Genomic DNA, 8,870 nt, shown 5'->3' on the forward strand with positions numbered 1-8,870 from the left:
AAGGATTTCTCATCCCTGCTCCTTTTAGGCGTGCAAAATGCCCTTATTGTGCAATCCTGGCATTTAACGCCAGACTGCTGCTTGTTTCTGGCGTTAAACGCTAGCTTTTATTCCTTTCCTGGCGTTAAACGCCAAGTTGCAACCTGTTTCTGGCATTTAACGCCAGTTTATTGCTTCTTTCTGGCGTTTAACGCCCAAAATGGTGCCAGACTGGGCGTTTAACGCCCATTCTGCTACCCTTACTGGCGTTTAAACACCAGTAAGTTTCTTCTCCAGGGTGTGCTATTTTTTATTTTTCTTTAATTTTTGCAGTTGTTTTTGTGACTCCACATGATCATCAACCTAAAAAAAAGGAAATAATATAGATAAATAAAATTGGGTTGCCTCCCAATAAGCGCTTCTTTAATGTCAATAGCTTGACAGCAAGCTCTCATGGAGCTTCACAGATGTTCAGAGCATTGTTGGGACCTCCCAACACCAAACTTAAAGTTTGAATGTGGGGGTTCAACACCAAATTTAGAGTTTGGTTGTGGCCTCCCAACACCAAACTTAGAGTTTGAATGTGAGAGCTTTGTTTGACTCTGTATTGAGAGAAGCTTTTCTTGCTTCCTCTCCATAGTTACAAAGGGAGATCTTTGAGTTTTAAACACAAGGTAGTCTTCATTTAATTGAAGGATCAACTTTCCTCTGTCCACATCAATCATAGCTTTTGCTGTGGCTAGGAAAGGTCTGCCAAGGATGATGGATTCATCCTCATCTTTCCAGTGTCTAGGATTATGAAATCAGCAGGGATGTAAAGGCCTTCAACCTTCACTAGCACGTCCTCTACTAGTCCATAAGCCTTTTTCATGAATTTGTCTGCCATCTCTAGTGAGATTCTTACAGCTTGAACCTCAAAGATTCCCAGTTTCTCCATGATAGAGAGGGGCATGAGGTTTATGCCTGACCCTAGGTCACACAGAGCCTTCTCAAAGGTCATGGTACCTATGGTACAAGGTATTAAGAACCTTCCGGGATCCTCTTTCTTTTGAGGTAAAGTATGCTGAACCCAGGTATTCAGTTCATTAATGAGCAATGGAGGTTCATCCTCCCAAGTCTCATTACCAAATAGCTTGGCATTCAACTTTATGATTGCTCTCAAATACTGGGCAACTTGCCCTTCAGTAATATCTTCATCCTCTTTAGAGGATGAATAGTTATCAGAGCTTATGAATGGCAGATGTAGGTTCAATGGAATCTTTATGGTCTCTAGATGAGCCTCAGATTCCTTAGGTTCCTCAATTGGGAACTCTTTTTTATCCAGAGGACATCCCATGAGGTCTTCCCCACTAGAATTCACGTCCCCCTCTTCCTCTCTAGGTTCGACCACACCAAGTAAGGTTAGAGCCTTGCACTCTCTTTTTGGATTCTCTTCTGTATTGCTTGGGAGAGTACCAGGAGGAGTTTCAGTGACTCTTTTACTCAGCTGGCCTACTTGTGCCTCCAAATTTCTAATGGAGGACCTTATTTCATTCATAAAACTTAGAGTGGCCTTTGATAGATCAGAGACTATGTTTGCTAAGCTAGAGGGGCTCTGCTCAGAATTCTCTGTCTGTTGCTGAGAGGATGATGGAAAAGACTTGCTATTGCTAAACCTGTTTCTTCCACCATTATTAAAGCCTTGTTGAGGCTTTTGTTGATCCTTCCATGAAAAATTTGGATGATTTCTCCATGAGGAATTATAGGTGTTTCCATAGGCTTCACCCATGTAATTCACCTCTGCCATTGCAGGGTTCTCAGGATCATAAGCTTCTTCTTCAGAATATGCTTCTTTAGTACTGTTGGATGCATTTTGTAAACCATTCAGACTCTGAGAAATCATATTGACTTGTTAAGTCAACATTTTGTTCTGAGCCAATATGGCATTCAGAGCATTAATTTCAAGAACTCCCTTCTTCTGAGGCGTCCCATTACTCACAGGATTCCTTTTAGAGGTGTACATGAACTAGTTATTTGCAACCATTTCAATGAGTTCCTGAGCTTCTCCAGGCGTTTTCTTCAGGTGAATAGATCCACCTGCAGAATGGTCCAATGACATCTTAGATAATTTAGACAGACCATCATAGAATATATCCTGGATGGTCCATTTTGTAAGCATGTCAGAAGGACACTTTTTGGTCAGTTTCTTGTATCTCTCCCAAGCTTCATAGAGGGATTCACCTTCTTTCTGCCTGAAGGTTTGAACATCCACTCTAAGCTTGCTCAGCTTTTGAAGAGGAAAGAACTTGGCTAAGAAAGCCGTGACCAGCTTATCCCAAGAGTTCAGGCTATCTCTAGGCTGAGAGTCCAACCATGTTCTAGCTCTGTCTCTTACAGCAAAAGGGAAAAGCATAAGCTTATAGACCTCAGGATCAACTCCATTGGCCTTAACAGTATCATAGATCTGCAAGAATTCAGTTAAGAACTGAAAAGGATCTTCTGATGGAAGTCCATGAAACATGTAATTCTGTTGTATCAGAGAAACTAATTGAGGCTTTAGCTCAAAATTGTTTGCTCCAATGGCAGGGATTGAGATGCTTCTTCCATGGAAGTTGGAATTTGGTGCAGTAAAGTCACCAAGCATCTTCCTTACATTGTTGTTGTTGGGTTCGGCTACCATATCCTTTTCCTATTTGAAAATTTCAGTTAGGTCCTCCTCAGAGTACTGTGCTTTAGCTGCTCTTAGCTTCCTCTTCAAGGTTTTTTCAGGTTCAGGATCAGCTTCAACAAGAATGCCTTTTTCCTTGTTCCTACGCATATGAGAGAGAAGAAAACAAAGAAAGTATGGAATCCTCTATGTCACAGTATAGAGATTCTTTATGTGAATAGAAGAGAAGAAGAATAAAAATGAGGAAAGAAAGAGAAAAATTTGAACTCAGAGAGAGAGAGGGTTCGAATTTTTGATGAGTGGATGAGAAGTGTTAGTAAATAAATAAAATAAATAGAAGGAGAGAGGGGGGAGTTTTCAAAAATAATTAAAAGGAAAAGAAAAATTATTTTTGTTTTTATTTTAATTATTAATTAAAATTCGAAAATAAGAATGGGAATAAAATTAAAAGTTAAAACAATTAGTTAAATAAAAAGATTTTTGAAAAAGTGGGAGGTGATTTTCAAAAATTAGAGAGAGAAGAGTAGTTAGGTGGTTTTAAAAAGATAAGAAACAGTAAAACAAACAAAAAGTCAATTAGTTAGTTGAAAAAGATTTGAAAATCAATTTTGAAAGGATGAGAAGTTAGAAAAGATTTTGAAATTGATTTTTGAAAAGATATTATTTGAAAAAGATATGATTGAAAAGATATGATTGAAAAGTTATGATTAAAAAGATATGATTGAAATTTATTTTGAAAAAGAAATTTAAAAAGATTTGATTTTGAAAATTAAAGTTAATGACTTGACTAACAAGAAACTAAAAGATATGATTCTAGAATTTAAAGGTTGAACCTTTCTTAACAAGAAAGTAACAAACTTGAAATTTTTGAATCAATCACATTAATTGTTAGTAAAGTTTTTGAAAAATTTTGAAGTACAAATAAGAAAAAGATTTTGAAAAGTTTTGAAAAAGATTTTTAAAAATTTTCGAAAAATAAAGAAAAAAATGAAAAAGATTTGATTTTGAAAAAGATTTTGAAAAGATAAATTTTTGAAATTGAAATCTTGGCTTGACTAACAAGAAACAACTTATTTTAAAATTTTTTTACTAAGTCAACCCAAGGATTTCAAAAATTATGAGTAATTAAAGGAAAAGATATTTTTTTGATTTTTTGAATTTTTAATGTGGAAAGAGAAAAACCACAAAATGACTCAACACATAAAAATTTTGGATTAAAATAAATGATGCATGCAAGAACACTATGAATGTCAAGATGAACACCAAGAACACTTTGAAGATCATGATGAACATCAAGAACTTATTTTTGAAAAATTTTCAAGAAAAGAAAAACATGCAAGACATCAAACTTAGAGATTTTTCATATTTAGACACCATGAATTCAAAAATGCATATGAAAAACAAGAAAAGACACAAAACAAGAAAATATGAAGATCAAACAAGGAGACTCATTAAGAACAACTTGAAGATCATGAAGAATGCAATGCATGAGTTATCGAAAATTTTTAGAAAAATTAAAACATGTAATTGACACCAAACTCAAAATTTGACTCTAGACTCAAACAAGAGACACAAAATTATTTTTGTTTTTATGATTTTATTAATTTTTTTGTAATTTTTCAAAAAATTTTTGGAAAAAAGAAAAAGAAGAGAAAAATTTTTTTTGAAATATTTTTGAAAACTTTTTTAAAATAAAGGTTGAAACAAGAAGAAAATTACCTAATATGAGCAACAAGATGAACCGTCAGTTGTCCAAACTCGAACAATCCCCGACAACGGCGCTATAAAACTTGGTGCACGAAATTGTGATCTCAATGGCACCAACAACTTCGTACACACAATTGTAATCTCAACTCTTTTTCACAACTTCGCACAACTAACCAGCAAGTGCACTGGGTCGTCCAAGTAATAAACCTTACGTGAGTAAGGGTCGATCCCACGGAGATTGTCGGCTTGAAGTAAGCTGTGGTCATCTTGTAAATTCCAGTCAGACAGATTCAAATGGTTATAGAGTTCTGATAATTAAAAGATAAATAAGCATAAAAAAAGATAGAGATACTTATGTAATTCATTGGTGGGAATTTCAGATAAGCGTATGGAGATGTGTCGTTCCTTTTGAATCTCTGCTTTCCTATTGCCTTCATCCAATCCTTCATACACCTTTCTATGGCAAGCTGTATGCTGGGAGTCACCGTTGTCAATGGCTACTTCCCGTCCTCTCAGTGAAAATGGTCCTCTACGGTTTCTATACGGCTAATCAACTGTCGGATTTCTCATCTCGGATGAAAAATACCATGCACAGATATCGTATGGTGAATCAGCTGTTGGTTCTCGATCGTGTAGGAATAGGATTTACTATCCTTTTGCGTCTGTCACCACGCCCTACAGTCGCGAGTTTGAAGCTCGTCACAGTCATCCCATCCTAGATCCTACTCGGAATACCATAGACAAGGTTTAGACTTTTCGGATCTCAAGAATGCTGCCAATGTATTCTAGCCTATACCACGAAGATTCTAATCTCAAATTCAGATGCCCCATTGTCAGAGGAGAGTCGATGTGAATCGTTGATTAGAAACCCAAGAGATATACATTCAAGCTTATTTTCATATAGAACGGAAGTAGTTGTCAATCGCGCATTCGTGAGTGAGAATGGTGATGAGTGTCACATAATCATCACATTCATCATGTTCTTGTGTGCAAATGAATATATTAGAATAAGAATAAGCATGAATTGAATAGAAGAACAATAGTACTTTGCATTAATACTCGAGGAACAACAGAGCTCTACACCTTAATCTATGGTGTGTAGAAACTCCACCGTTGAAAATACATAAGAACAAGGTCTAGGCATAGCCGAATGGCCAGCCTCCCCCAAATGGCATATGAATTAGAAAATAGGGAAAAAGACCCCTAGTACAATAGTAAAAAGTTCTATTTATGCTAAACTAGTTACTAGGGTTACAGAATTAAGTAAATGATACAGAAATCCACTGCCGAGCCCACTTGGTGTGTGCTTGGGCTGAGCATTACAGCTTTCACATGTAGAGGCCTTCTTTGGAGTTAAACACCAGTTTACAGCCTATTTTGGGCATTTAACTCTAGCTTGTAACTTGTTTCTGGCATTTAACGCCAGAATAGGGCAGAAAGCTGGCGTTGAACGCCAGTTTGCATCATCTAAACCTGGGCAAAGTATGAACTATTATATATTTCTGGAAAGCCCTGGATGTCTACTTTCCAACGCAATTAAGGCCGCGACATTTGGAATTTTGTAGCTCCAAAAATTCCATTTCGAGTGCAGGGAGGTCAAAATCCAACAACATCAGCAGTCCTTTTTCAACCTCTGAATCAAATTTTTGCTCAGGTCCCTCAATTTCAGCCAGAAAATACCTGAAATCACAAAAAAACACAAAAACTCATAGTAAAGTCTAGAAATGTGAATTTTGCTTAAAAACTAATAAAATATACTAAAAAGTAGCTAGATCCTACTAAAAACTATATGAAAACAATGCCAAGAAGCGTATAAATTATCCGCTCATCAAGTTCCAAGACACAAACAGCAAAGCTTCTGACTCGGCTCACAAAGTTAAAACTGGCCAGAGCATATATACATATATACATGAGAAAAACCCCAAAGAGACTCAAAACGCAATTTATAGAACCTGTTTTTCCAAGTCAACCTCTAAAAGGGATAAAACATAAAATATACATAGTGGAGATATAATAATATCTATAGGTACATCTTAACCAAAATGTAAACCCAACTATTCATACCCTGGTCAAGATGTCTGACCCGGAATGTTCTACGGACAAAGCGACCGACCTCTTCAGGTCAGGACAAACCGACCTCTTCTCAAAGATCTCGGCCAAGTCACAAGAAAGCCCAATAAAGGGCCCAAATAGAGGAACACGACCCCAATCCAAAAGGCAGCCCAATCTTATAGAGATAAAGGCGGTTCCCAAGAAAGATAAAAGATAAAGATAAAGATAAGATAACTAACTTATCTTATCTGCAAAGGTCACTCTACACCATTATAAATACACTGGAGCACCCAGGTATAACTCATACTCTGATTCTACTCAATATCTGCTTAATACCCTTGCTAACTTACACATCGTAGTCCCTTGCAGGTACCCCCTACCCTCCGGGGATGAAGGATCAGCACATCACCAAGTCCAACAACTTGGACATAACAGCTCCGACCCACACAAAAGATCTCGTCCGAGAACGACCTACAGTTTCAGGTAACCCTCGGAACATTGTTGCCGTTGCTGGGGACCTGGAAGTCATCCCATTACCATGGCGGATGATCATGACAACGATCACACCTCAGATCTAGAAGAAAGAACGCCGCATAAAAATGCGAACTCCACACCAAAAGATACTCCCCAAATCAACAATAAGAACTCCCCAAACAAGGGAGCCCTGAATGCATTTCAAGATCGGTTAAAACAACTTGAGGAAGACGTTCTACATCAACGAGATGCCGAGAAGGATCTACAAAGAGAAATAAGGCGACACCGGGAACTGGAAAACAAACTCCTAAAACTTGAAGCCGATGTCAAGACCAAAGCCAGCCAATCCACTCCCGAAGATAGCGCACAAAAGGGGGAATACCCATTCACCAAAGAGATCATGAAGACAAAAATCCCAAAGGACTTTAAACTCCCAAACATGACCTTATACGACGGCACGACAGATCCCAGCCATCATCTCAGCAACTTCAGAAGCAGAATGTATCTTATCGACGCCTCAGGTGCAGTTCGTTGCAAAGCCTTTCCAACCACTTTAACAAAATAGCAATCAGATGGTTCGATAATCTCCCTCCTAGGTCCATCTCAAGTTTCGACGACATGGCTAAAAAATTCTTAGCCAGATTCTCCATCCAAAGGGACAAAGCTAAACATGCTCCGAGCTTACTGGGAATCAGACAAGGAGAGCGGGAAACCCTGCGTAACTACATGGAGAGATTCAACAAGACATGCATAGATATATAGAACCTGCCAACAGAAGCTGCTATTATGGGCCTCATTAATGGCTTGCGAGAAGGGCCCTGTAGTCAATCTATATCAAAGAAATACCCCACATCTTTGAACGAGGTACAGGAACGAGTGGAAAAATACATCAACATGGAAGAAAACTCCTGATTAGGAGAGACCTCAAAGGCCGGGTTCACCCCCCAGGATAAAGACAAAGATTCCAGAAAAGAAGGAAGATCAACATGGAGAGAAAATAATAAAAATACCACAATTACACCCATCTTCGGGTATCTCTTGTGGATGTATACAGAGAGGTTTGTAACACGGAAAAAATACCACCAGCTCGACCTCTCAAAGGCAAAAAAGGAGGAGGAAACCGGGCTGAATATTGTGAATACCATCGAATCCACGGGCACTCCACTAATGAGTGTTTTGACTTAAAAAAATGTCATAGAAAAGTTCGTACGAGAAGGAAAGCTAGATCGATATCTAGCCACCTATGATGATGAACAAAGAAAAAGAAGAAGAGCAGAAGATGTCGGACCAACCGCGCGATCATCTTGAACGCCAAAAAGACATGTCCACATGATACACGGTGGATTTTCCGGGGGAGGAATCTCCAAATCATCTCGCAAAAGGCATCTCAAGGACGTATATCACGTCGCAGGAAAGGAGGAAGCACCCGACATCCCGGCGATCACTTTTACCAAAGAAGACGCATCCGGCGTCGCCTCAGGGCATGACGACCCCATGGTCATCACTATTATACTAGCAAACACAAATCTTCACTGCACGTTGATAGACCAGGGGAGCTCCGCGATATCTTATTGAAAACTGCTTTCGACGAACTCGGCTTGGAAGAAAAAGAACTCAGAGCATATCCAGACAGCCTGTTCGGGCTAGAAGATACCCCAGTTCAACTGATGGGATACATCTCACTCCACACAACTTTCAGGAAAGGAAGTCAGTCAAGAACACTCAAAATAGATTACATCGTAGTCGACGTAAGTTTAGCTTACAATGCCCTAATAGGTCGGACAATGTTAAATCAGCTCGGCGCAATAGTCTCGACTCCGCATCTATGCATGAAGTTCCCAACTGCAGGAGGAATAACCACGATAAAAGCAGATCAGAAGATGGCGCGCCGCTGTTACAACAAAAGTCTAAACCTCAGAGGCAGAGGAGAAGAATTCCACACAATTGAGCTCGGTGGAGTTCAGAGACGGGAGGAGCTCCGCCCACAACCTGAAGGGGAAATAGAGAAAAT

General features: G+C 38.8%; 1 non-coding gene across 1 annotated transcript; it reads left to right on the forward strand.

Annotated features, from left to right (window-relative positions):
• Positions 1-2,131: 2,131 nt before the first annotated feature.
• Positions 2,132-2,239, forward strand: LOC130943024 (small nucleolar RNA R71). Its single transcript, XR_009071563.1, has one exon. It is a non-coding gene; the product is annotated as a small nucleolar RNA R71 (small nucleolar RNA).
• The last annotated feature ends 6,631 nt before the right edge of the window (positions 2,240-8,870 follow it).

The sequence above is a fragment of the Arachis stenosperma genome, chromosome 7 (genome assembly GCF_014773155.1).
Source record: "Arachis stenosperma cultivar V10309 chromosome 7, arast.V10309.gnm1.PFL2, whole genome shotgun sequence".
Classification (NCBI taxonomy): domain Eukaryota; kingdom Viridiplantae; phylum Streptophyta; class Magnoliopsida; order Fabales; family Fabaceae; genus Arachis; species Arachis stenosperma.